The sequence below is a fragment of the Aotus nancymaae genome, unplaced genomic scaffold (genome assembly GCF_030222135.1).
Source record: "Aotus nancymaae isolate 86718 unplaced genomic scaffold, 86718_ANA_hifiasm-v0.15.2.pri h1tg000007l, whole genome shotgun sequence".
Lineage (NCBI taxonomy): Eukaryota > Metazoa > Chordata > Mammalia > Primates > Aotidae > Aotus > Aotus nancymaae.
The window spans coordinates 7,664,638-7,688,601 of NW_026988418.1; the positions used below are offsets into that span (position 1 = coordinate 7,664,638).

At 40.4% G+C, this 23,964-nt stretch overlaps 1 pseudogene; it reads left to right on the plus strand.

The window, feature by feature from the left end:
• The first annotated feature begins 21,329 nt into the window (after positions 1–21,329).
• Positions 21,330–21,921, plus strand: LOC135272362 (high mobility group protein B3-like; annotated as a pseudogene).
• Positions 21,922–23,964: the final 2,043 nt, after the last annotated feature.

Genomic DNA, 23,964 nt, shown 5'->3' on the forward strand with positions numbered 1-23,964 from the left:
GAAGTAAATAAAATTCATAGTAGCCATAGACTATTCAAATGAATTTTAATCTGTGTATATATTTTAATAAACAAGTTTTTTTCATAAATACGACTCCGTAAGGTTAAAAGCAGGGGCAGTTCCTGTTTTAAAAAGAGAATATACAAATGAAACATGCCATTTTATTTATAATGGCAAATTAGGTTATTTTAAATGGATGAGAATCGAGATATCATTAAATCCAATTCTTGCTTCTCAGATTCCACAAAATAACAACACATCAAGTCCTCAGATCTAAGCAATCATAGCAGATTCCAAATGGCCTCTGAATATGGGCGGGAATAGCCCCGTTTCTTCTCTTGCAATAAAGGTGCATCATTTGGTAAACAAGGGAACATGGCATTTGGATTCTTACACGATTGTGTTGTAGAAGTAATTTCCATGTCTTCATTCGCAGTATGTATTCTCATTTTTATTTCCCATTCGTAACTTCCAGTTTCATCATCTCACTTCATTTAAGAGAGGCTGCTGATTGCAGACAACATACAATAAGGGATTTCAAATCCGACAGTAGAGTTACCTGAGATCACTTGATTTTAGTTTTAAGCAGAATAATTTCCTGGAGAGTTTTAGTTACAATACCACAGTAATGATGATGGTAGGAAAATTTACTACCATCTTTTGGCAAAATATAAACTTGGCAAAAAGTAGGTTACAAGGCAGTCATGTCCTAAAAACACTTCATCAGAGTTCATACACAAATTGTGAAATATCATGGATTTAAGCCTGGCACAGAACCAGAACTGGGTACATTGAACTTGAACAGCTGCTCAATCCCCAGCACAGGTCCATATCAAAGAGTGAAGCGGAAAGAGCCCTCTTAAGCCCAGGACAGAAACAGTTATTGGCACCACAGTAACTCACGCCTGTACTCCCAGCACTTTGGGAGGCTGAGACAGGCAGATCATTTGAGGTCAGGAGTTTGAGACCAGCCTGGTCAACTTGGTGAAACTTCGTCTCTACTGAAAATACAAAAATTGGCTGGGCATGGTAACATGCACCTGTAATCCCAGCTACTCGGGAGGCTGAGGCAGGAGAATCACTTGAACCCGGGAGGCGGAGGTTACAGTGAGCCAAAGTCGTGCCACTGCTGCACTTCAGCCTGGGCAACAGAGCAAGACTCTATCTCAAATTAAATAAAGAAAACAAAAAAAGTAAACAGCTATGTATTTTTGACTATGTATTTGTTCTTCATGATGTTCAAATTAAGATAATAAAGCCAAGTCTTAAAATCATCACTCCAAAATAACACCTTTGGACTGGGGGTGGTGGCTCACACCTGTAATCCCAGCACTTTGGGAGGCCGAGGTGAGTAGATCATCTGAGCTCAGGAGTTCGAGACCAGCCTGGCCAACATGGTGAAACCCTGTCTCTACTAAAAATACAAAAGTTAGCCAGGGATGGTTGTGTGCGCCTGTAGTCTCAGCTATCGGGAGGCTGAGGTAAGAGAATCGCTTGAACCCGGGAGGCAGAGGTTGCAGTGAGCCAAGATCATGCCACTGCACTCCAGCCTGGGCAACATAGAGAGACTCTCCATCTCAAAAATAAATAAATAAATATATATATATTTGACCAGCACTCCTCTTCAAAAATGTCCAGGTCATGAAAAGCGAGGCAACATAGAGAAACTCATAAACTGGTGGAGAGTGAGCCAGTCAATGCTATATGGTATCTTGGCCTGGATTCTGCGAAAGAAAAAAGATGCTAGTGGACAAACTATTTTAAACCAAATATAGTCCTCTTAGTCCATCTAGTTAAAGGTTTGTCAATTTTGTTAATGTTTTAGAACAACTAATGTTAGGTTTCATTAATTTTCTCTACTCTTTTCTTTTTTTTTTCCTGGTACCTGGGAGGAAATTCTCTGTTTTCTATTCTTTATTTCATCTCTGCTCTAATCTTTGTTATTTCCTTCCTCTTGCTAGTTTTGGGGTAGTTTGCTATTCTTTTTCTAATTAGTAAAATGTAAAGTTAGGTTGTTGATTTGCGATCTTTCTTTGTTTTTCTTTCTTTCTTTTTTTTTTTTTTTTTGAGACGGAGTTTCGCTCTTGTTACCCAGGCTGGAGTGCAATGGCGCGATCTCGGCTCATCGCAACCTCCGCCTCCTGGGTTCAGGCAATTCTCCTGCCTCAGCCTCCTGAGTAGCTGGGATTACAGGCACGTGCCACCATGCCCAGCTAACTTTTTTTGTATTTTTTAGTAGAGACGGGGTTTCACCATGTTGACCAGGATGGTCTCGATCTCTTGACCTCGTGATCCACCCGCCTCGGCCTCCCAAAGTGCTGGGATTACAGGCTTGAGCCACCGCGCCCGGCCCTGTTTTTCTTTCTTTCTTTCTGTGAGAAGTAAAAAAGTTCTTCTTTAAAATCGCCTTTCTTGTTAAAGAATAAATCATAAGTGTGCTAATAACTCTTTGTTAAGCCCTATCCTATGTAGCTGTTAGACATGCCATGCTTACAGGCACGTAGTACATTCTATGTTCTTGTGCTTTAACCAAGATATCTGCGCTGGACGTGCTCACAGGCATGTCCCAGCTCTCCATGGCTTTTACCTGTTTAGAAAAGTTTTAAGTTATTAGCCAATCGGGTTTTAGTTTAGATTGTGAGGTCTGGCTCCAGCCAACAGAGATCAGACACAGCAGTGAGGACAACCCCAAATGCATAAGGAATAAACATGTCTGCTTTCCTTTGTTCACTGTACTCTCAAGGCAAGATGGGCAGCGAGGGTACCCTTCTTGCAGTCCAGGGAGTAAAAACTGCATTACTGTAAGGTCCTTTGTCTCAGTGCTTATTTTTCTTTGTGGCACCAAGCTCTGTTTCCAACTCCTTCCTTCCTTCTTTCTTTCTTTCTTTCCTTCTTTCTTTTTTCTTTCTTCCCTCTCTCCCTCCCTCCTTCCTTCCTTTCTTTTTCTCTCTCTTTCTCTCTCTCTCTCTTTTTCTTTCTGGAGACAGGGTCTCACTCTGTTGCCCAGGCTGGAGTGCAGTATTGCAATCACAGCTCACTACATCCTCAACCTTCTAGGCTCAAGTGATCCTCCCACCTCAGCCTTCTGATAACTGGGACTACAGGTGCACATCACCATTCCCAGCTAACTTTTGTGTTTTTTTGTAGAGATAGGGCTTTGCCATGCCCAGGCTGGTCTCAAACTCCTGAACTTAAGGAATCCACCCACCATGGCCACCCAAAGTGCTGGAGTTACAGATGTGAGCCACAGCACATGGCCTGATTTGCGATCGTTCTTCTTTTTTACTGTTAAGCATTGGCAGCTATAAATTTCTTCCTTAGCACTGCTTTTGCTACATCACATAAGTTTTCATATTGTCATTAGGCATTTTCATTTACTGTGCAAATGAAAATAACGTGTTTTCAATTTCATTTATCTCTGTCTCCTAATTTCTCTAGGATTTCTTGTTTCACTCACTAGTTAAGACTGTGTTTTTTAATTTCCACAAATTTGTGGATTTTTCAGTTTTTATTCTGTTGTTGATTTTTAACTTCCCTTTGTGGTCAGATAAGGTACTTTGTATCATATCTATTTTTTTGTAATCTATTAAGAATTGATTTGTGGCTACTAGATGGTCTACATTGGAGAATGTCCCATGTGCACTTGAGAATGTGTATATATTCTGTTGTTTGGGTACAGTGTTCTGCATATGTCTGTTAGATCTAGTTGGTATATCCTGTCGTACAGGAACTCTGTTTCTTTCCTTATATTCTGTCTGGTTGTTCTATCCATTGTTGAGAGTGGGGTATTGAGGTCTCAGCCTTCTTTTTTTTTTGAGAGAGAGTCTTGTTCTATAGCCTAGGCTGGTGTGCACTGGGATCGTCTGATCTCGTTGGCTCACTGCGACCTCTGCCTCATGGGTTCAAGTGATTCTCATGCCTCAGTCTCCGAGTAGCTGGGATTACAGACATGTACTACCACGCCCAGCTAATTTTTGTATTTTTAGTAGAGACTGCGGTCTCTGCCATGTTGGCCAGGCTGGTCTTAAACTCCTGGTCTCATGTGATCTGCCCACCTCGGTCTCCCTAAGTGCTGGGATTACAGGCACGAGCCACTGCACCCAGCTGACATCTCTGACTATTGTTGTAGAGCTGTTTCTTTCTCCCTTCAATTCTGTCAGTTTTTTGCTTCATATATTTTGATGGTCTGTTATTAAGTACATAAGTGTTTATAATTGTTTTATCTTCATGCTTTATTTTACCTTTTATTAATATGTAATCCCATTCTTTGTCTTGTGCAAACTTTTCTGATTTAAAGTCTGTTTTGTGTGATGTTAACATAGCCACACCACTCTCTTTTGTTTGCTATTTGTATATAGTATCTTTTTCCATCCTTTTACTTTCAGCCTATTTGTGTCTTTATCTAACGTGATCTCTTGTAGACATGATATATTTGAATCATGTTTTTTATTCATTATGCTGATTTTTGTATTTTGATTGGAGAGTTTAATCCGTTTACATTTAAAGTATCTACTGACAAGGAGGGATTTAATTCTGCCCTTTTGCTATTTGTTTTCTATATGCCTTATACCCTTTTTGTTCTTCATTTCTTGTATTACTGTCCTGTATTTAGTTATTTTTTTTGTAGTGAGAAGTTTTAAATACTTGTGTGTGTGTGTATGTGTGTGTATCCTTTTGTACATAAGCTATGGATATTTTCTCTGTGGTTATCTTGGGAATTACATTTGACATCCTAAAATTATAACACTAATTTGAATTTATTTATTTATTTATATATTTATTTCTTGAGATGGAGTCTTGCTCTGCTGCCTAGGCTGGAGTGCAGTGGTACAATCTCAGCTCACTGTAACCTCTGCCTCCTGAGTTCCAGTGATTCTCCTGCCTCAGCCTCCTGAGTAGCTGGGATCATAGGCATGTGCCACCACGGCTAACTTTTGTGTTTTTAGTAGAGACGCGGTTTTGCCATGTTGGCCAGGCTGGTCTCGAACTCCTGACCTCAGATAATGCACCTGCCTTGGCCTCCCAAAGTGCTGGGATTACAGGCATGAGCCACCACCCCACTTAATGTGAATTTCTACCACCTTAACTTCAAAGACATATAAAAACTCTGCTCCTATACAGCTCTGTGCCCATCCCTTTCATCCCATTTATTGATGTCATAAAATTACATTTTTGTGCTTGTATGTTCAAAAACACAAGCTTCTAATTGATTTTTTAATGCTTAGTCTCTTAAATAATATAAAGAAAATGTGGAGTTATAAATCAAAGTTACAATAATACTAGCTTTTTTAATGGCACATTTTTTTTTTTTTTGTAGATATGGGGTCTCACTATGTTACCTTCGCTGGTCTCAAACTCCTGGGCTCAAGTGATCCACCTATATTGACATCCCAAAGTGCTGCAATTACAGGTATGAGCCACCATGGTCTTTTAATTTCTTCTTCATTTTTGATGGACAGTTTTACCAGGTAGATGATTCTTGCTTCACAGTTTTTTCCTCTCAACTTTTTGCATATATTGATCCACTGCCTTCTGGCCTCCACAGTTTCTGATAAGAAATCAGGAGACAATCTTATTCAGAATCTCTTGTATGTAAACAGTTGCTTCTTTCTTGCTGTTTTCAAGATTTTCTGGTTTTCTTTGGCCTTTCACAGTTTTATTATAATGTTTCTTGGTGGGACCACTCTTGAGTTTATTCCACTTCAACTTTGTTGAGCAACTTGTACATTTGTATTCATGTCTTTCATCAAGTTTGGGGCATTTCCAGCCTTTATTTCTGAAAAAAAAAAAAAAAAAATCTCTTTTGCCCTTTCCCTTTTTTCTTACGATACTCCTACAGTGCATATGTTGGTCTGAATCTTTCTTCTGACTACTCATATCTGCTTTTGAATCCCTTTAGTCAAATTTACATTGTAGTTCTTGTACTTTTCAGCTTCAGAACGTTTTGTTCCTTTTTGTTTTCTCTCTCTTTATTGAAAGTTCCATTTTATTCATATATTATTTTCTTGACTTTGTCCACTTCCTTGTTTAGCTCTTCGAGCATCTTTAAGTCAGTTGCTCAGGAATGTTTGGTGTTGACTTTTTTTTCCTTAGATACGCCATACGTTACTGTTTCTGTGTATGCCTTGTGAATTTGTTGTTGTTGTCATTAAAAACTGGACTTTTGAAACTTATAATGTGGTAACTCTGGAAACCAAATTCTCTCCTTCCCCAGGGTTTGCTTTTTTATTTTTTTTGGCACATGGATAAAAAGCCATGCTGTTTTTATTTTATTTTTATGGTTGTATGGTGTCTCCAAGCTGGGGATAAGTTTGAGAAATACATTTAAGGTCTTCCTGAGCCTCTGCCTTTCCCTGGACAGGCATGGTGACTTTCTATATTTCCCTGTATATGTAGTTATTTTGGATGTCCTAGTCCTTAAATGTCCGGTCCCTAAAAGGGGGAAAAGGAAAAATGAAGGGGAGAAAAACCAGTCATTGTCTTTTTAAGTTTCCTGAAGTCACTTCCACCAGTGTGGATTGTAAAATGGCAATGGGGGTTACAACAATGGCAGCTCACTTCTGTGTCTGCACCTCTACCATCAGAAGCAGCAATCAGGGATCAGAACATAGATTCCAGATACTTGGAGGACAAGGTTCTTATTGCCTACCCTGGCTCCTGCAAGCCAAGTTCAAGTTGCTCCAAGAGTGTGAGAGCTGAAATTGACTGAAATTAGCTACAGTCTTCCCCTAGAGTCACAAGCCTTGTAATAGATTCTAGATTTCCAGCATAGTTACATCAGACAGATTCTGTCAGTACAATTGACCAGGTAGAGGGATTGATTTGATTCCTGGTGTTTTCTACTCGTCACCTTCCCTGATGTCATTATGATTTTATTACTGTTTTTTTTTTTTTTTTTTTTTTTTTTTGAGACAGGGTCTCACTCTGTCATCCAGGCTGGAGTGCAATCATGGATCACTGTAGCCACAACCTCCTGGGCTCAAGGATCCTCCCACCTCAGACTCCTGAGTAGCTGAGGCTACAGGCACTGTGCCACCATGCCTGGCTAATTTTTTTTTTTTTTTAATTTTTGTAGAGACAGAGTTTTGACTCTTTGCCCAGGCTGGTCTTGAACTCCTAGGCTTGAGCGATTCACCCACTTCAGCCTCCCAAAGTGCCAGGAGTATAGGCAGGAGTCACTGCACCCAATCCTTATTGTTTTGTATTTACTCACTTTTCAATAGTTATTTCTCACTTGTCATTTATTTGGTTTTCACTGTTGTTGTTGTTTACCTGTTTTTGAAACAGGATCTCACTGTGTTGCCTAGGCTGTAGTCTAGGCTGAACTAGAGGCATGTGCCACCATTCCCAGCTAGTTTTTAATTTGTTTTGTAGAGACAGGGTCTCATTATGTTACCCAGGTTGGTCTTGAACTCCTGGGATCAAGCAGTCCCCTCACCTTCTCCTCTCAAATTGCTGGGCTTACAGGCATGAGCCACTACACCCCACCCACTTGTCATTTCTTATTTGGTTATGCTATATAATTATTTTCTATAGTTTGATATTGTTCGAAGAACTAATTTTTAATTGTTTGATTAACATATTATTTATTATGTAGACTTTTTTGTTTTCTGATTCAATATTTCCTGTTTTCATATTTAGCAATTTCATCCTTCTGTATTTTTTCATTTTGCTTTGCTATTTTTTTCCTTTTTGAGTCATGTTTAATCCATTTATTTTAATCCCCTTATCATTTATTTTTATTTTCTTCTAATAGGTCTTTTAAACTCATTTACATTTATCTATACAATGAATTTGTTTAGTCTCAGTTATATTGTTTTATATTATCTTTTCAAAATTTTATATTTTTACTATGCTCTGTTGTCCGTTTCCTTTGTTCATTTTCATTCTTTTTTTTTTTTTTAATCAGAGTGGCTGAACTCCACTGCAAATGATACAAAGAACACATTTATTATAGGTACTAGGCCTTATATAACTTTAAGATTTAGTGAATAAGTCTTTGTAAGACTTGCCTCTGTGACTGATGCTGGTCTGACTGATGTAAGGAAGGAAAGATGGATGTGAAGTTAGGAAATCAGGGATGCGTAAATGGGAACTTTTGAGGACAGACTGGAACAGCACTGAATCTCATTGCCTCAGGTCTCAATGTTGTAAGTGACCTGTAGGAGAAACTGGTTCTCTTCACCATGGGTAGCATGCATACCTGGCCCAGGATTTGGAGACGCTGAGGGAGATCAGACAGGAGCTGGGGTAACAGCTGGTCTGGCTGTCCCACTGCAGCAAAGTAAGCAGTAGATCAGGAGCAATGCAACTATAATTCTATCTTGTGGCCGATCCTAACTCAGAATGATACAGGGAAGGACATTTGGAGAAACCATTTGAATGAATTTAGCTAAGCTGAAACATCACAAAATTCCTCTGTGTGTGTGTGTGTGTGTGTGTGTAAAATTTAAGGTTTTAATTTTTTCTAATTGTTATATTTTATAATACTTTCAGTTCCCATTTTCCTTTAGATAATGACTTAAACATTTTTTTAAAAACATTTTCTGTAAGTTGTTACTTTTTTTTAGAGACAGGATCTCACTATGTTGCCCAGCTGGTCTTGAACTCCTGGGCTCAAGCAACCCTCCCACCTCGGCCTCTCAGTGTGCTAGGATTACAGGCAAGAGCCACCAGGCCTGGTCTCCTTTAGACAATGTCTATTGTTATAAAACTAACTTGTGCCAGGTGCAATGGCTCATGCCTGTAATGCCAGCACTTTGGGAGGCTGAGACAGGAAGATTACTCAAGGTCAGGAGTTCAAGACCAGCTTGGCCAATGTGGCAAAACCCCATCTCTACAAAGATGCCAAAAATTAGCTGGGTGTAGTGGTGCGTACCTGAGTCCCAGCTACTCGGAAGGCTGAGGTAGGAGAATCGCTTGAACCCAGGAGGCAGAGGTTGCAGTAAGCCAAGATTGTACCACTGCACTCCAGCCTGGGTGACAGAGTGAGACTCCTAAAAAAAAAAAAAAAAAAAAAACTAGCTTGTAACCTCTTCCTCACTCTTCCCTCTTTTTTTCCTACCATCCAAAATTTAGTTTTTCTTTGTACTTTCAAATAGACCTAGGCTTCCATTATTTGATTTTTCAGCGTTATGAAATATCTTGTGACATATAGCTATTGCCTCTGAATCAGTTAATAAGTTTATTGGGTTTTCTGTCTTCTCCTGCTTTTTAAGTGACATTATTTCCACGTTGACAGAGTATATCACATTTTCATATTAGTCTACTATCCTTATCTCCACATTTGTTTTATCCTCACATTTTCTGCTACACACAGTCAAGATTTGCCACAAATATTTTTGCCAAAGTTTTTCCAATTATCTTTTCTAGCCCTTTCCCTCTTAGGTTCATCAAGAAGAGGCAACGGGAAAAATATTCTCCAAGTTCTGGCATGTTTAAAATTGCTCTCCTACAGCCTTGATATTACAAGTTAACTGACCCACAATGTCTTTCCTGGTATAAATGCTATTCCACTGTTTTCTTGTACTGAATGTTTATGTCAAGAACATGATGTCAATATATAGATCATGGTCCATGGCTCTTCCTGCACACTTTTGGTTTCCGTTTGTGTGGATTTTTTTCCCCATCCCTTCATGTCTGTTTTATTTATTTGTTTGTTTATTTATTTATTTTTGAGGCTGAATTTCGCTCTTGTTGCCCAGGCTGGAGTGCAATGGCATGATTTCAGCTCACTGCAACCTTCGCCTCCTAGGTTCAAGCTGTTCTCCTGCCTCAGCCTCCCAAGTAGTTGGGATTACAAACATGCACCACCATGCCTGGCTAATATTTGTGTTTTTAATAGAGTCGGGGTTTCACTATGTTGGCCAAGCTGGTCTTGAACTCCCGACCTCAGGTGATCTGCCCACCTCAGCCTCTCAAAATGCTGGGATTACAGGCGTGAGCCACTGCACCTGGCTTCTCATCCCTTCATGTCTAGTCTGTTTTTTTGTTTTTTGTTTTTTTTTTTTTTGAGACAGAGTCTTGCTCTGTTGTCCAGGGTAGAGTGCAGTGGCCTGATCTTGGCTTGCTGCAACCTCCATCTCCCAGGTTCAAGTGATTCTCCTGCCTCAGCCTCCCAAATAGCTGGGATTACAGGTGCCTACCACTGTGCTTGGCTAATTTTTGTATTTTTAGTAGAGACGGAGTTTCACCAATTTGGCCAGGCCTGACCTTGTGATCCACCTGCCTTGGCCTGCCAAAGTGCTGGGATTATAGGCATGAGCCACTGCGCCCAGCCCTATGTATGTCTTTACAGGTGAAGTGAGTTTCCTGCAGGTGGCATACAGTTGGGTCTTTTTTTTTAATCCTTTCAGCCAGTTTGTGTCTTTTAATTGGGGAACTTAAATCGTTTACATTCAAGGTTGTTACTGATAGATGAGAGTAAAATACTCCTGTCATTTTGTTAGCTGTTTTCTGATTGTTTTGTATATGCTATGTTCCTTTCTTCGTCTTTTATTGTTTACCTTTATGATTTTGTGGGGTTTTTTTGTAGTGATGATGTTTGGTCCTTTCTCTTTCTCATTTGCATATTCTCTCTACCAGTAAGTTTTATACTTTCATTATAGTTATTGTCCTTTTGCTTTCAGATGTAGGACTCCCTTAAGCATTTCTTATAGGGCCAGTGTAGTGATGATGAATTCCCTCAATATTTCTTTTTCATTTTTGAGGAATAGTTTTGCTGGATATAGTATGCTTGTCTGAAAATTCTTTTCTTTCCACACTTGGAATATATCATCCCATTCTTTCCTGGCCTGTACAGTTTCTGCTGAGAAATCCACTATTAGTCTGATGGAGATTCCCTTATATGTGACCTGATGCTTTTTGCCTGCTGTGTTTAGAATTCTGTCTTTGTCTTTTACTTTATTTTTTTTTTCTTTTGAGACAAGGTCTTGCTATGTTTCCAGGCTCGAGTGCAGAGGTTACTTTACAAGCACAATCACAGCACACTACAAACTGCTGGCCTCAGGCCTCCCAAGTAGCTGCCTCAGGCTCCCAAGTAGCTGGGATTTGATGATAATGTGCTTTGAAGAAGACTGTTTTTAGGTTGAATCTATTTGGGGATCTTTAAGCTTCCCATATATGAATATATATATCTCTGACAAGACTTTAAAAGTTTTCAGCTATTATTTTGTTGAATAGGTTTTCTATGCCTTTGCCCATCTCGTCTTCTGAAATTGCCAAAGTTTGAATATTTGGTTGTTTTACATTATCTCACATGTCATCCATGCTTTCTTCATTCTTTTTTCATTTCTTTTTGTCTGACTGGGTTATTTCAAATGACCTGACTTTAAGTTCTGAAATTCTTTCTTGTGCTTGATCTAGTTTATTGTTAAAGCTCTTATTTTTTATTTATTTATTTATTTTTTAAATTTTTATTATTTTATTTTATTATTATTATTATTTTTTAAATAAGATGGGGTTTCACCATGATGGCTAGGCTGGTCTTGAACTCCTGACCTCAGGTGATCCACCCACCTCGGCCTCCCAAAGTGCTAGGACTACAGGTGTGAGCCACCATGCCCGGCATATTGTTAAAGCTCTTGAATGAATTTTTTATTTGATTCATTTAATCGTTTGGTTCCAGGATTTCTGTTTGGTTTTTTATATCTTTGTTGAATTTTATCTCTTCATTGAATTTCTCATTCAGATCATGAATTGTTTTCCTGATTTCTTTGTATTATTTATCTGTGTTCTCTTGTATCTCATTGAGTTCCTTAATATCGTTATTTTGTATTCTTTTTCAGGCCATGTTATAGATTTCCTTTTCTTTTGTGATGCTACTAGAGAATTATTGTCTCCATTTGGAAGAGTCATGTTTCCTTGCTTTTTCATGTTTCTTGTGTCCTTATATTGATATCTGCACATCTGGTGTAACAGTTGCTTCTTTCAATTTTATGGACGGGTTTTTGTAGGGGTGGGCTCTTTCCTACAGCTGCATCTATAGTTGGTTGGGCAGCTGGGTTTGGTTTTGATTCTGGGTGGTATCTTCACTGATAATCAGCATCAGTGGTGTCTGTGAGTTCCTCAGTGGCACAGGATGTGGTTGTTAGTAGGGGCTGTGACAAGGCTTTCTTGGGGAAGGGGATGCCAGTTGGGCCAATTCTCAACTGCCAGCGGTGGCAGTGGTGGGCCAAGTGTACTAGTCCTCAGGCCCCTGGATGGTGTATGTGGGTGCTGGCAGTGGTGGGTATGGGCAGGCCAGTGTTTAGGCTTCCAGGTGGGATGCTCAGGTACCAGCAGTGGCAGTAGTGAGCTGAGTGGGTAGGCCATCGGACCCCCAGGAGGTGTGTGTGGCATTGGTGGTGATAGTAGCAGTGAGGACAACCCTGAGGCCCTGGAGCAGGATGCATAGCAGTCAGTCCTGGTTGTGGACTGGGAGGGCCAGTCCCTCACCCTCTGAGAGATACACATGTAATCTGGTGGTGGGTAGATCTGTCCTTATGCCCCCAGATGGCATATACATGCACCAGTGGTGGAGGGCAGGGTGGCTAAATTATCCCCAGGCCAGGCCCCTGGATAGTGCATGTGGGTGGTGGTGGCAGATGGAACAGACTCATCCTGAGGTCCCTGGATGAGGCACATCGGTGCCAACACCTCTCCTCAAGCCTAAGGACAGTACACAGCTGGGCTGTTCTCCAGGCTTTCTGTAAAGGTGCATGCAGGTGCACGGTTGCCTTTCTGAAAGAAATGGGGTTGCTGTCAGTGGCAGTGGCCCTGGAGCTGGAGGCACTCAGGCTCTGGGAAGTGCATGCTTTGGCTCCCTTTGTCCCAGGTCAGTCTTCCTGGTGCACTGCTTTGCCTGTTCCCCAGGGTGTGGGACATTGCATGGCATAGAGTGCTGGAAATCCAGTAACACTGCTGGGTCCAGCTGGCATCTCAATGCTACAGCCTTCTGAGTAGATGTGAGGGGATGTCATTGGGGTCCAGGGATGAGGAAGTGCAGGGGCTGTTGCGGCCCAGGGCAGGATGTAGTCTGGTGGGGGCTGAGCTCTCAAATGCCCCTATGCTGCAGCTGCTTGGGTCTTGGGGGTATGTGGGACTTAGTGTGAACTCTGTCTCTAAAACAATGCCATCACATGTCTCCAGGCAGCTCTCTATGCTAGTCTCAGGGTTTGCAATGGCCAAGGGGCCTTCCCCTGGCTAGGCTTGGAGTCTGCATTGGGAGTGTAGACTGCTGGGGATCTCTCAACTTTTCCCTACAATTGGGAGTTGTGAGCTGATCCTGGCAGGCCCAGCTGCTTTAGTTCTCTCATCTTCTGTGCACCTCAGAGATTCCCTGTCACTTCCCTGATGAATTCCAGTGTTCTCTCTTAGAAGCTCTATTCAACATGTGGTTATCTACTCGATGTGTTGGTCATTCTTTGTGGAGGAGGCAAGTGCTGCCTGGCGCCTCTAGTCAGCTATCCTGAAACCCCTCTTAAGGGTTTTTATAATCTCTTGGAATCCAGTAGCAAGTCAGTTCTCAAAGGAAGAGTGTACTGAAGAGGACATGCTTTCCAAATGATACCCTATCTAATAGAGGAAAGCTGGCCTCTGCTGGAAATTTCAAATGATTGTCCTTGTAGCCTTAATGTACTTATGTTAATATCAAACCAGAGATTCTCAAGCCAAAGGTCCTAAAGCTCCCATAGTTTCATTGTTTTAACTAGTCAAATAAGAGATTACTTCAGGCTTCAATGTTTTCCTCCATCTTCTCCTATTGATGAAGAAAAAGAAGAAAAGGAAGAATGGAGGGTTAGAGAGCTGGTGATACATGTGTTCAGACTATATGCGGTTCCACGGCAAAAAAAAAAAAAAAAAGAGAGAGAGCTGGTGATACAGTAAGAAATATCCATCTGGTCTTTGTCCTCAGTTGCTGACACAGTTTCCAAAGACTTGGAATTTTCTGAGTGATGGGGTGATAAGGACATCTTTTGTTATTCATAAAAAGCCCTTTCCACCTGTACCTGAGTTTATGCTAATCATGTGAGTCTTGGTGGCCCCTGGATAGCTAGGGGGCTGGGGGTCAGAGGAACCAATCATGGTTAGAAGGTTGGAACTTTCAGCCCCATCCTGGGACCACTAGGGGGAGGAGTTGAGCTGGAGGTTGAGTTACTCACCATTGGCCAATGATTTAATCAATTATGCCTATGCAATGAAGCCTCTGTAAAAATCCCAAAACAGAGGGGTTCAGGACCATCTGGGTCAGTGAACGCATCCCCATGCCAGGAGGATGATGCACCTCAGACTTGACGGAGACAGGAGCTCCTGCGCTCAGCTCCCTCCCAGACCTCGCCCTAGGTGCCTCTTCACTGGCTGCTCACTGGTGTCCTTTATAATGTCCTTTATAATAAACCAGTAAACCCAAGTAAAGTGTTTCCCTGAGTTTTGTGAGCCATTCTAGCAAATTCTCAAAACTGAAGAACGGGCCGTGGAAACCTCTGATTTATATTTGGTTGGTCAGAAGTACATGTGGTAACCTGGGACTTTGAGCTGGTATTTGAAGTGGGGGCAGCGTTGTGGGACTGAGCCCTTAACAGGTCGAGCCTGCACTAACTCCACGTAGTTTGTGCCAGAATTAAATGGAATTGTTGGACACCTACTTGGTGTCCAGAGAGCTGGAGAATTGGTTGTTGGTGGTGTGTAAAAACTCCACATAATCCACACACTGGTGTTTGAAGTGATGTGAGTAAAAACAGTTCAGAGAGCCCTTTGGGACATTTCCCTATAGTGAGCCCTGGATCCCATAAAACTGCCATATAACTATTTACCCTTCTCATGGGAACCATATGGGATTAACAGACTGTGACAACAGTCTTTAATTTTCCATAATATTTTAACTTTTATCTGTTAAAAGGTGTCCAAAACCAAAGAAAGCAACTTTTTTTTCCCCTCAAGACAAGCCAGATGCCTTAATGGCCTGCCTCCAGGGCTCACAGGCTTATCACAGATCCTTAAATAAGGCCCAGAGCTTGCCAGGCTCGGCTCAGCCCAGCACCCCACAGGCAGGTGGCCCATAGCAGGCCTGGCTGGTGGGCTCTGGCTTAGGGAGTACCAGGATTCCCAGTCCAGATCTTCAGAGACCCTCTAGGACTGAGCTGCCACTCAGCCTGCCTGAAACAGTCCCTGAATCCCAGCAGCTGCTTGGCTTCCAAAAAACATGTTTCCTGGGAATAATGCCTGGGGTGAGAGAAGCAGTTCAGGGAAGCCACTGAGGATAGGCCCGGGGCGTCCTGGGGTGGGAGCAGCAGGCCCAGAACAAGGATGCCAGGCCCAGACTGCATCCCTGAACCAACAGTGGGGATTGGGAGAGGCCAGAGCAGATTCCCTCAGGAAGCTCCAGGCTCAGGGGTTGGGGCAACCCAACCGTAAAACCCAACCGTAAATGCTGGGGGTGGCGGTGGGAGTCTAGAGTGTGAGCCGCATCTGCTGCCCAGTGTACCACTCTAAGATAGCCAAGTCCTAGGACACATGAAGACTTTCTTCAGGAAAGTTCTCAGCCTCTGATTCCAGGCCCTGTCCTGAGGAGGAAGCAGAGACCAAACCGTAATGGGATGTGTGTCAGGCGGCATCCACACAGCAACCCTGTGAGGTCGGTTGCGTTGTTCTGTTTCACAGATAGGGAATGGGGGCTCAGCAGAGGTGAAGTGTCTTGCCCAGGTCCCGCAGCAAGGAATGCTGGCCAGAATTCAGGCCCAGGTCTGTCTGGCTCCAAAGCCCATGTGTTTTCTCTAGGGAAGAAATGGGAAGTGGTCCTATCCAATAAAGACCCTCAGGTTAAAAGCTCAGGGGCTCTTAGCCCGCTCTGGGCGGGTCCCCCAGGGTCAAAGCTGAAACCCTTCCAGGGGCAGAAGTGGGGGTTAAGAGTGATCTCTACCAACAAAGCACCAGCAACCAGTGCTACAGGTGATGGCTCTGGCTGCCCAGCAGCTATGGGTGGGGCAAGGGCTGGTCTGGCCCTGAGGCCTTGTGGCCCCAGTTGGGCAGAGCTGGGCTATAGAGCCAGGTAGTCTCTAGCAGCCTGCCGAAGTGGGCCTTCAGTGTGGGGCCAGATGGGCTGGCCCTGGCAGCAGGGGTAGGTCAGGCACCATGGGACTTATCCCCAGCGGCTACCTCTGCTCAAAGAAAGTAACTTAAAGAAAGTAATTTATATTAAAATTTTTATTTGATCTAACACTTGACCTTGACCTTTTTAGCTCAATGGCTTCACCTAGGGAGATGGGAATGAGGGAATTAAAACCTTTTTATTATGGAAAATGTCAAACATACACAAAGTAGAGAGAACCGTGTAATAAGCGTCCATGCACTCATCACTCAGTTTCAACAGTGAGCAACATTATGTTGCTCATTTGTACTCTATCCTCCCCACCACTTTTTTCATTTGCTAGAGTATTTTAAAGCAATCAAAATAAAATATCCTTTACTTGTAAATTCTTCAGGAAAAATCTCGAACATAGGCAAGTTTTGTAACTATCACAGAAACACAGTTTTATGATCATACCTAAAAAACGATAATTCCTTGGGAACACAAAATATCTGAGACAGGTCTCAGTCGATTTAAGAAGATTATTTTGCCAAAGTTAGGGATGCACGCCTGTGACACAGCCCGAGGAGGTACTGACGACAGGTGTCCAGGGTGTTGGGGCATAGCTTGCTTTTACATATTTTAGGAAGGCATGAGACATCGATCAATACATGTAAGTTGTTCATTGGTTCAGTCTGGAAAGGCAGGGACAACTCAAAATGGGGAGGGGGTTTTGGTTTCCAGGTCATGGGTAGGTGAGAGACAAACAGGTTCCTTTGAGTTTCTGATTAGCATCTCTGAAGGAGACAGTCAGATATGCATTTATCTCAGTGAGCAGAGGGGTGACCTTGAATAGAGTAGGAGGCAGGTTGGCCCTAAGCAGTTCCCAGCTTGACCTTTCCCTGTAGTGTAGTGAGTTGGGGGTCCCAAGATTTATTTTCCCTTCATAGTTCCCCCTTTTCTTTTTGAAATCTTTCAGAGAAAGCATTTTTGAAGAAAATCAGTCTCTGGACTCAGGTTTCCTGTGATTTCTCATTGCTAGGATGGTTTATTCCTAGACAGGTAGGTCCCATGTTATTAGGAAGAGAAAATAGGGGGAAGAAGAGAGAAAACAACAACGAACAAAAAAGAACAATCCTGGAAAACTGATATGGACCATATTACTCTGAAGTCTGCACATCAATAGGCAGCTGTGAAAGTGGCTTATGTATGTAAATAGGTTGCTGTTATTTGCTTCTGAAGTTTGTTGTCTAGCTTTAGTTTGCAGGGCTTTAAGAAAGCACAGCTTAGTTTTCAGTGATTTCAAATTAGAAAAAATGGGGCAGCGGAGGAGAAAAGAAATGCGAAAAGTAAAAAGTTCCTCTTCAAAGTTTCCCTTTTTGTTAAAGAATAAATAACAAGTGTTGGAAGTAATTGTCTTTAAAAAAAAAAAAAAAGGCCGGGCGCGGTGGCTCACGCCTGTAATCCCAGCACTTTGGGAGGCCGAGGCGGGTGGATCACGAGGTCAAGAGATCGAGACCATCCTGGTCAACATGGTGAAACCCCGCCTCTACTAAAAATACAAAAAAAATTAGCTGGGCACGGTGGCGCGTGCCTGTAATCCCAGTTACTCAGGAGGCTGAGGCAGGAGAATTGCCTGAACTCAGGAGGCGGAGGTTACGGTGAGCCGAGATTGTGCCATTGCACTCCAGCTTGGGTAACAAGAGCGAAACTCTGTCTCAAAAAAAAAAAAAAAAAAAAAAAGAAGGCCAGGCACAGTGGCCCATGCCTGTAATCCCAGTACTTTGGGAGGCCAAGGCAGGCAGATCATGAGGTTAGGGAGTTTGAGACCAGCTGTCTCTACTAAAAATACAAAAATTAGCCAGGTGTGGTGGCACGTGCCTGTAGTCCCAGCTACTCTGGAGACTGAGGCAGAAGAATCGCTTGAACCTGGGAGGTGGATGTTGCAGTGAGCCAAGATTGTACCATTGCACTCCAGCCTGGGCAACAGAATGAGACTCCATCTCAAAAACAAAACAAAACAAAACTAACTTCCTTCAAGTTTCCTTGCTTTTTGCTAATAACTCCTTGTTAAGCCCCATGTAGCTGTTAAATATAGTAACGGAATAAGTACATTCTCTGTTCTTCTACTTTAACCAAGTTATATGTTCTGGCCTATAGCCTGCTCAGACATGTCCAAACATGCCCAGGCATTTCCTGCCTCTCCCTTATTTGGAAATGTTATTATTCTCCTAGTTTCCCATAAACAACCCCCTTCCTTTCTTTGTTCTCCATCACATGTTTACCTATTCAGGAAAGTTCTAGGTTTTTAGCCAATCGAGATCAGTCTAGATTGTGTGGTCCAGCACCAGCCAATGAAGATAGACACAGCAGTAAAGACCCAATACGTCACGGATAAAAACTTCTGTCTTTCTTTCTTTGATGTGCTCTCATGGCAATCAGACTTCTGAGAAGCACCCTTTCTGCAGAAAGTAAAATTGCCTTGCTGAGAAAAGTTCTTCATCTGAGCGTTGGTTCTTCTTTTCAGCACTGAGGAACAAGCATTTGTTTCCAACAGAAAGAAGGCAAAAAATGGAAAACATCATTTTGGAGACTTGTAGCCAGGAAAAATTAGAATTCGGTCCAAACTTTAGAAAATAATAAAAATGGAAAAACATTAGGCAAGACTAGAATCTAATAACAGGTGTACCAAACATTTTGAAACATTTTTCTCTCTTCAGTTTTCCATTTTTACTAAAGACAAATCATGGTAGGACCAATTTGCTTTACTATACTTGGCCTGAATATACAAAAGTACAGCAAGAGTAATTATTTTCCACATAGGTTTTTTTTTTTTTTTTGAGACGAAGTCTCACTCTGTCACTCAGACTGGAGTGCAATGGCATGATCTCGGTTCAATGCAACCTCTGCCTCCTGGGTTCAAGCAATTCTCCTGCCTCAGCCTCCCAATTAGCTGGGAATACAGTCATGGGCCACCACACCTGGCTAATTTTTTGTATTTTTAGTAGAGACGGGGTTTCACCATGTAAGCCAGGATGGTCTCAATCTCCTGACCTCATGATCTGCCTGCCTCAGCCTCCCAAAGTGCTGGGATTACAGGCCGTGAGCCACCACACCCAGCTCTCACATAGGCTTTTTAAATTGGCTTTGACAGAACTTTGTTCCATAGAAGGACTCTCAGATAAGACTTTAAAAGCTGAGCCCAGCTGTGGCTTTATACCATCAATTACCTATAGTTGAGTAAATTCCTCTCCTCTTGAGGTCTCAGAATAACTTGGGGCTCCTGGGTCTGTCAGAAAGTGACATTCTTTACTTATCAAGGTCAGGAACCCGGTACAGGGATTGTGTAGACTATGAGGCCAGTTTTCCCAAGATGTTTTATTGGCTCTGTAAGTCAAGTTTAATTCCTTAAATGAAAGCATACCATTCCAGTCAAAGCCTTAGTAAAATAACCAGTCTCTCCTATTATGTCCTGTTACAAAACAAAATAAAACAAAACCAGATTCTTATTCCACTTATGCAAATAACTATATTGTCATAAGAATACTCGCAGTTTCCAAATTCTGAAGAAATCAGACAAACAAATATGCTCCAAATTTTGTTTACAGGAGTATATTTTACTCAATTGTTAACAACTGTAATTTGCTCAAATGTTTTCTTGACTCTGAAAAACAAAACAAAGGATCAGCAATGTTTTAAGCAAAAAAAAAAAAATCAAAAGGGATTACTTCAATCTTCTGTTAGTTCAGTCCATGCAGTTAACTCCTGTTACGTTTGATATTCATGAACATTTCAGCTCTCCATGAGAGTCCTAAAGGTTTTTTTCCTTTGTTCCAATGTCACAATTTCCAAAGTTATTAGATACCTTCATTCAAAAGCACCTATCAAAGTCCTATTGCTGATTATAAACCACCTCTTGAAGAGGATCAAAACAAGACAGCAATTTATCTGTGGATGACAAAAAGTCATAAGACAGCCATTATTAAAACCACAGTTGACCAGGAATTTTGGTTACTTCTATAGCATTCAACAATTTTACATAACAATTATAATTATTAATAATAACATACACTAAGTCATATCAGAATTATAGGAGTTTTACATAATTTTGGAACACATACCAATAACATTTATACAAATACAATCCAAGGAATCCCAAACACCATTTCATATTTGACAATGCTTCTTGTATAATTTTTACACCAAATAAGCTGCATATGTCTCTTTTGGACTTCAGGGGACTAATATAAAAAAATTAATGAGAAGCCAAGTTAGAATTTGAGTTTGGAAAGTTGGTCAAATATAAAAAATTTTAAATGCTCAATAAAACAAAATAGGATCACAATCACAGGCCATTATAAAATAAGTCATTCATTTAACCAAACTGATAACTCAAAGATTTTTTTAAAAAGGTGAAAACTTTTATTATTTGAGAGAGAAGACTTAATTTTCCAAACAATAAGCCCTAATAAAAACAGCATGAGGCTGATTACATTTGTTTTCCAAAATTTTATAAACAACCTATACAATTTTAATTATCTTGACCATAAGATATAATTTCCATAAGACTTTTATAAACTTTATAGTTTTTATTAAGGAATGGGTTAATGCTTCAAGAAAACCTTGTTAATCTGATGCCGGGGTTCATATACTGGTCTTGCATCAGTGTGCCTTTGACGTTAATGGTTAATTTATAGAGAAACTGAACTTATTTTATCTCTCGAAATTGGTACAGTCTCATGTGTCCATCTCTTCTGTAATAGTCCCTGGGTCTTGAGGAGTTTAATAGTTTTAATTTCTGGCCCTGTGTCTTATGAATGCAGTTTATTTTGATTGGCATCTTCTACCAGGCCTGAAGATGAGGATGTAATTGCTGTTAGTGTTTAAGATTTAGCAGGACTTGGTGTCCTTTTTAGACCCAGAAGTCAAAGCCCTTTAACTCAATGGCACAAGGACTTTAACAGCACATACAGAAAGATATACTGATGTAATACGCTTAATTAAAAAACTTTTTTTTAATCTCAGTTTTTTTCCCTAAGCAAACCAAAACTTTATAGTAATGGCATAAGAATTGCTTTGATAAAACATAAAATCTGTTGGTCCAGTTACCAAAATGCAAAAGAAAAGAACTTCTGCAGTGCACAAAATATTATATTGGAAGAAAACAGACTTTTAAGAAAACATTTTTGAGGCGGCTCTCGTGGAGGCAGCTAGTGTGAGGCTGGGGAGCGCTGTGCAGCGCACGTGCCCTGCGCCGCCCAGACTAGCAAACAATACAGTCAGGATGGCTAAAGGTGACCCCAAGAAACCAAAGGGCAAGATGTCTGCCTATGCCTTCTTTGTGCAGACGTGCAGAGAAGAACATAAGAAGAAAAACCCAGAGGTCCCTGTTTGCAGAATTTTCCAAGAAGTGCTCTGAGAGGTGGAAGACAATGTCCGAGAAAGAGAAATCTAAATTTGATGAAATGGCAAAGGCAGATAAAGCATGCTATGATCGGGAAATGAAGGATTATAGACCAGCTAAGGGAGGCAGGAAGAAGAAGGATCCTAATGCCCCCCAAAGGCCACCATCTGGCTGCTTCCTGTTCTGCTCAGAATTCTGCCCCAAGATCAAATCCACAAACCCTGGCATCTCTATTGGAGACGTGGCAAAAAAGCTGGGTGAGATGTGGAATAACCTAAATGACAGTGAAAAGCAGCCTTACATCACTAAGGTGGCAAAGCTGAAGGAGAAGTATGAGAAGGATGTTGCTGACTATAAGTTGAAAGGAAAGTTTGATGGTGCAAAGTGTCCCGCCAAAGTTGCCCAGAAAAAAGTGGAAGAGGAAGACGAAGAAGATGAGGTGGAAGAGAAGGAGGAGGAGGAGGAGGAATAAAAAAACCGTTTACCAAAAAAAAAAAGAAAACATTTTTAGCATCAGGCCACAACAAACAGAACCCAAGGCAAAAAAACTTACATGAGCTGAAAATGAGTTGAAGAAGGAGAACATTATTATTTTGCACCTTTTAAAAGGGGAGAGAAAACCAAAAACGGCGAGATGCAATAAAAGGTGAACTTTGGGTTAAAAAAATTAAAATCTCCTATAATTTATTAAGAGTAAATGAATCTCTTAAGACAATTTTATTGTTATAAACACCTCTTTAGTGTATTTTTTTTAAAACATCAAGACCCCCATCTCTAAAAATACTATTATAAATTCTCTTTAATTATAGACAACTTGACACAAATCATTTATGACATGCTTGGACTTCCTGTTTTATCCTAAACATTCTTCTTTCTTAAATAACTAGTTCTTTTATTTTAGGACAAAAATTTACCATACAAGATTCTTTCCCATATAAAATTATTTTCCTTTTAACATTTCTTGCCCAAATACCTCTTTATGTTTATAACTTTCTTCACATTGTTCTTATTCACTGATTACCTTTACCTAATTTCTTAAATAACTTTTAATTCCCTTTAAATTGGATAAAAATTATTTTCCTTTAAATAAGAACACCTTTCTTTTAGTTTTTGAGAAAAATGCTTTCCTATAATTTTAAAAAAATTGGAAATGGCCCAGACATTTAATGAATATCTATTATTTAGCGTAATATAACTTTAGACTTTAAATTATATGACAAGATTATCTACAAGCATTTATTCCATTTACCTAAGTAATTAATTTTTAAAAAATAGTTTACTCAGATTACTTATTGAAACTGTGATAGTTATAATTTAAAGCTATTTTCTTGTTAACCATTTTTCTGACCTGTGAATTTCAGGTTTTCATAAGTAAGAAACTTAAGTTTAAATAGATGGATTTGTTGTTTGTTTGTTTTTTTGCCAGTAACTGAGGATTTAGGTGTTTTCGTCAACCAAACAATATTAACTGTCTTATTTATTACATTGCCCACAAACAAAGATAATTCTCTTTTGAGCTGCATTCACAGCTTCATAATCCTCATGCCAAATTTTGACACCTAGGAGAGATAAATAATGTATGTTGACAATTCTGAAGCCATTTCTAATTTTATTTCACCAAAAATTTTAAAACCAATTTATTTATTAAAGTTTACTTAAGTCGTGTGAATCTGAAAAAGCATTTGGCTTAAAGTCTCTGTTTTTCTGATAAAGTATTTGATTTAAGAGCTTTTTAAAGTCGATTAATTAGAGCTCGTTTATACATTTTTAGGACTAAAATATCATATACCTGACACATATATACATAGATATATTAGACACTAGAGAGAAGTCAATCTTACAGATATGTAAGTCTTCTAATTTTTTCTCCTATTTTAGACTTTCAATTTCTTGTTAATGTATTTTATTACCCTAGGCAATTGTCAGCTAGGTAGCCCTAAATTTGCATATTAAAGGAACTCTTAGGTTAAAAAAAATCAGATGGCAAAATTTACATCTCAAAGTACAGAAAGAGAATATGGTGGTGGTAGAGGGAGATTAAAGATGGATACCAAATCAAACATAAAATTATAGAAATGTATCATAGGATTGTATAAAGAGATCAATTTTATTTAGATAGGGACTACTTATCTTTTAACTAAATCCCAGAGCTTTGCACAGAGCCCACACTGAATCCTGTGTCTCCAAAAAGGAAGAAATATTATGAAGCTAGACCACATGATGCTTTTACAGTGCACTTAAAAACAATTTTTTTTTTTTTCAAAACAAAGACACTTCTAAATGTCTAAATTACACTCTTCCTTGGCTGGGCATGGTGGCTCACACCTGTAATCCCAGCACTTTGGGAGGCTGAGGTAGGTGCAGATCACCTGAAATCAGAAGTTTGAGACCAGCCTGACTAACATAGTGAAACCCTGTCTCTATTAAAAATACAAAAATTAGCTGGGTGGGGTGGCATGCATCTGTAATCCCAGCTACTTGAGAGGCTGAGGCATGATAATCACTTGAACCTAGG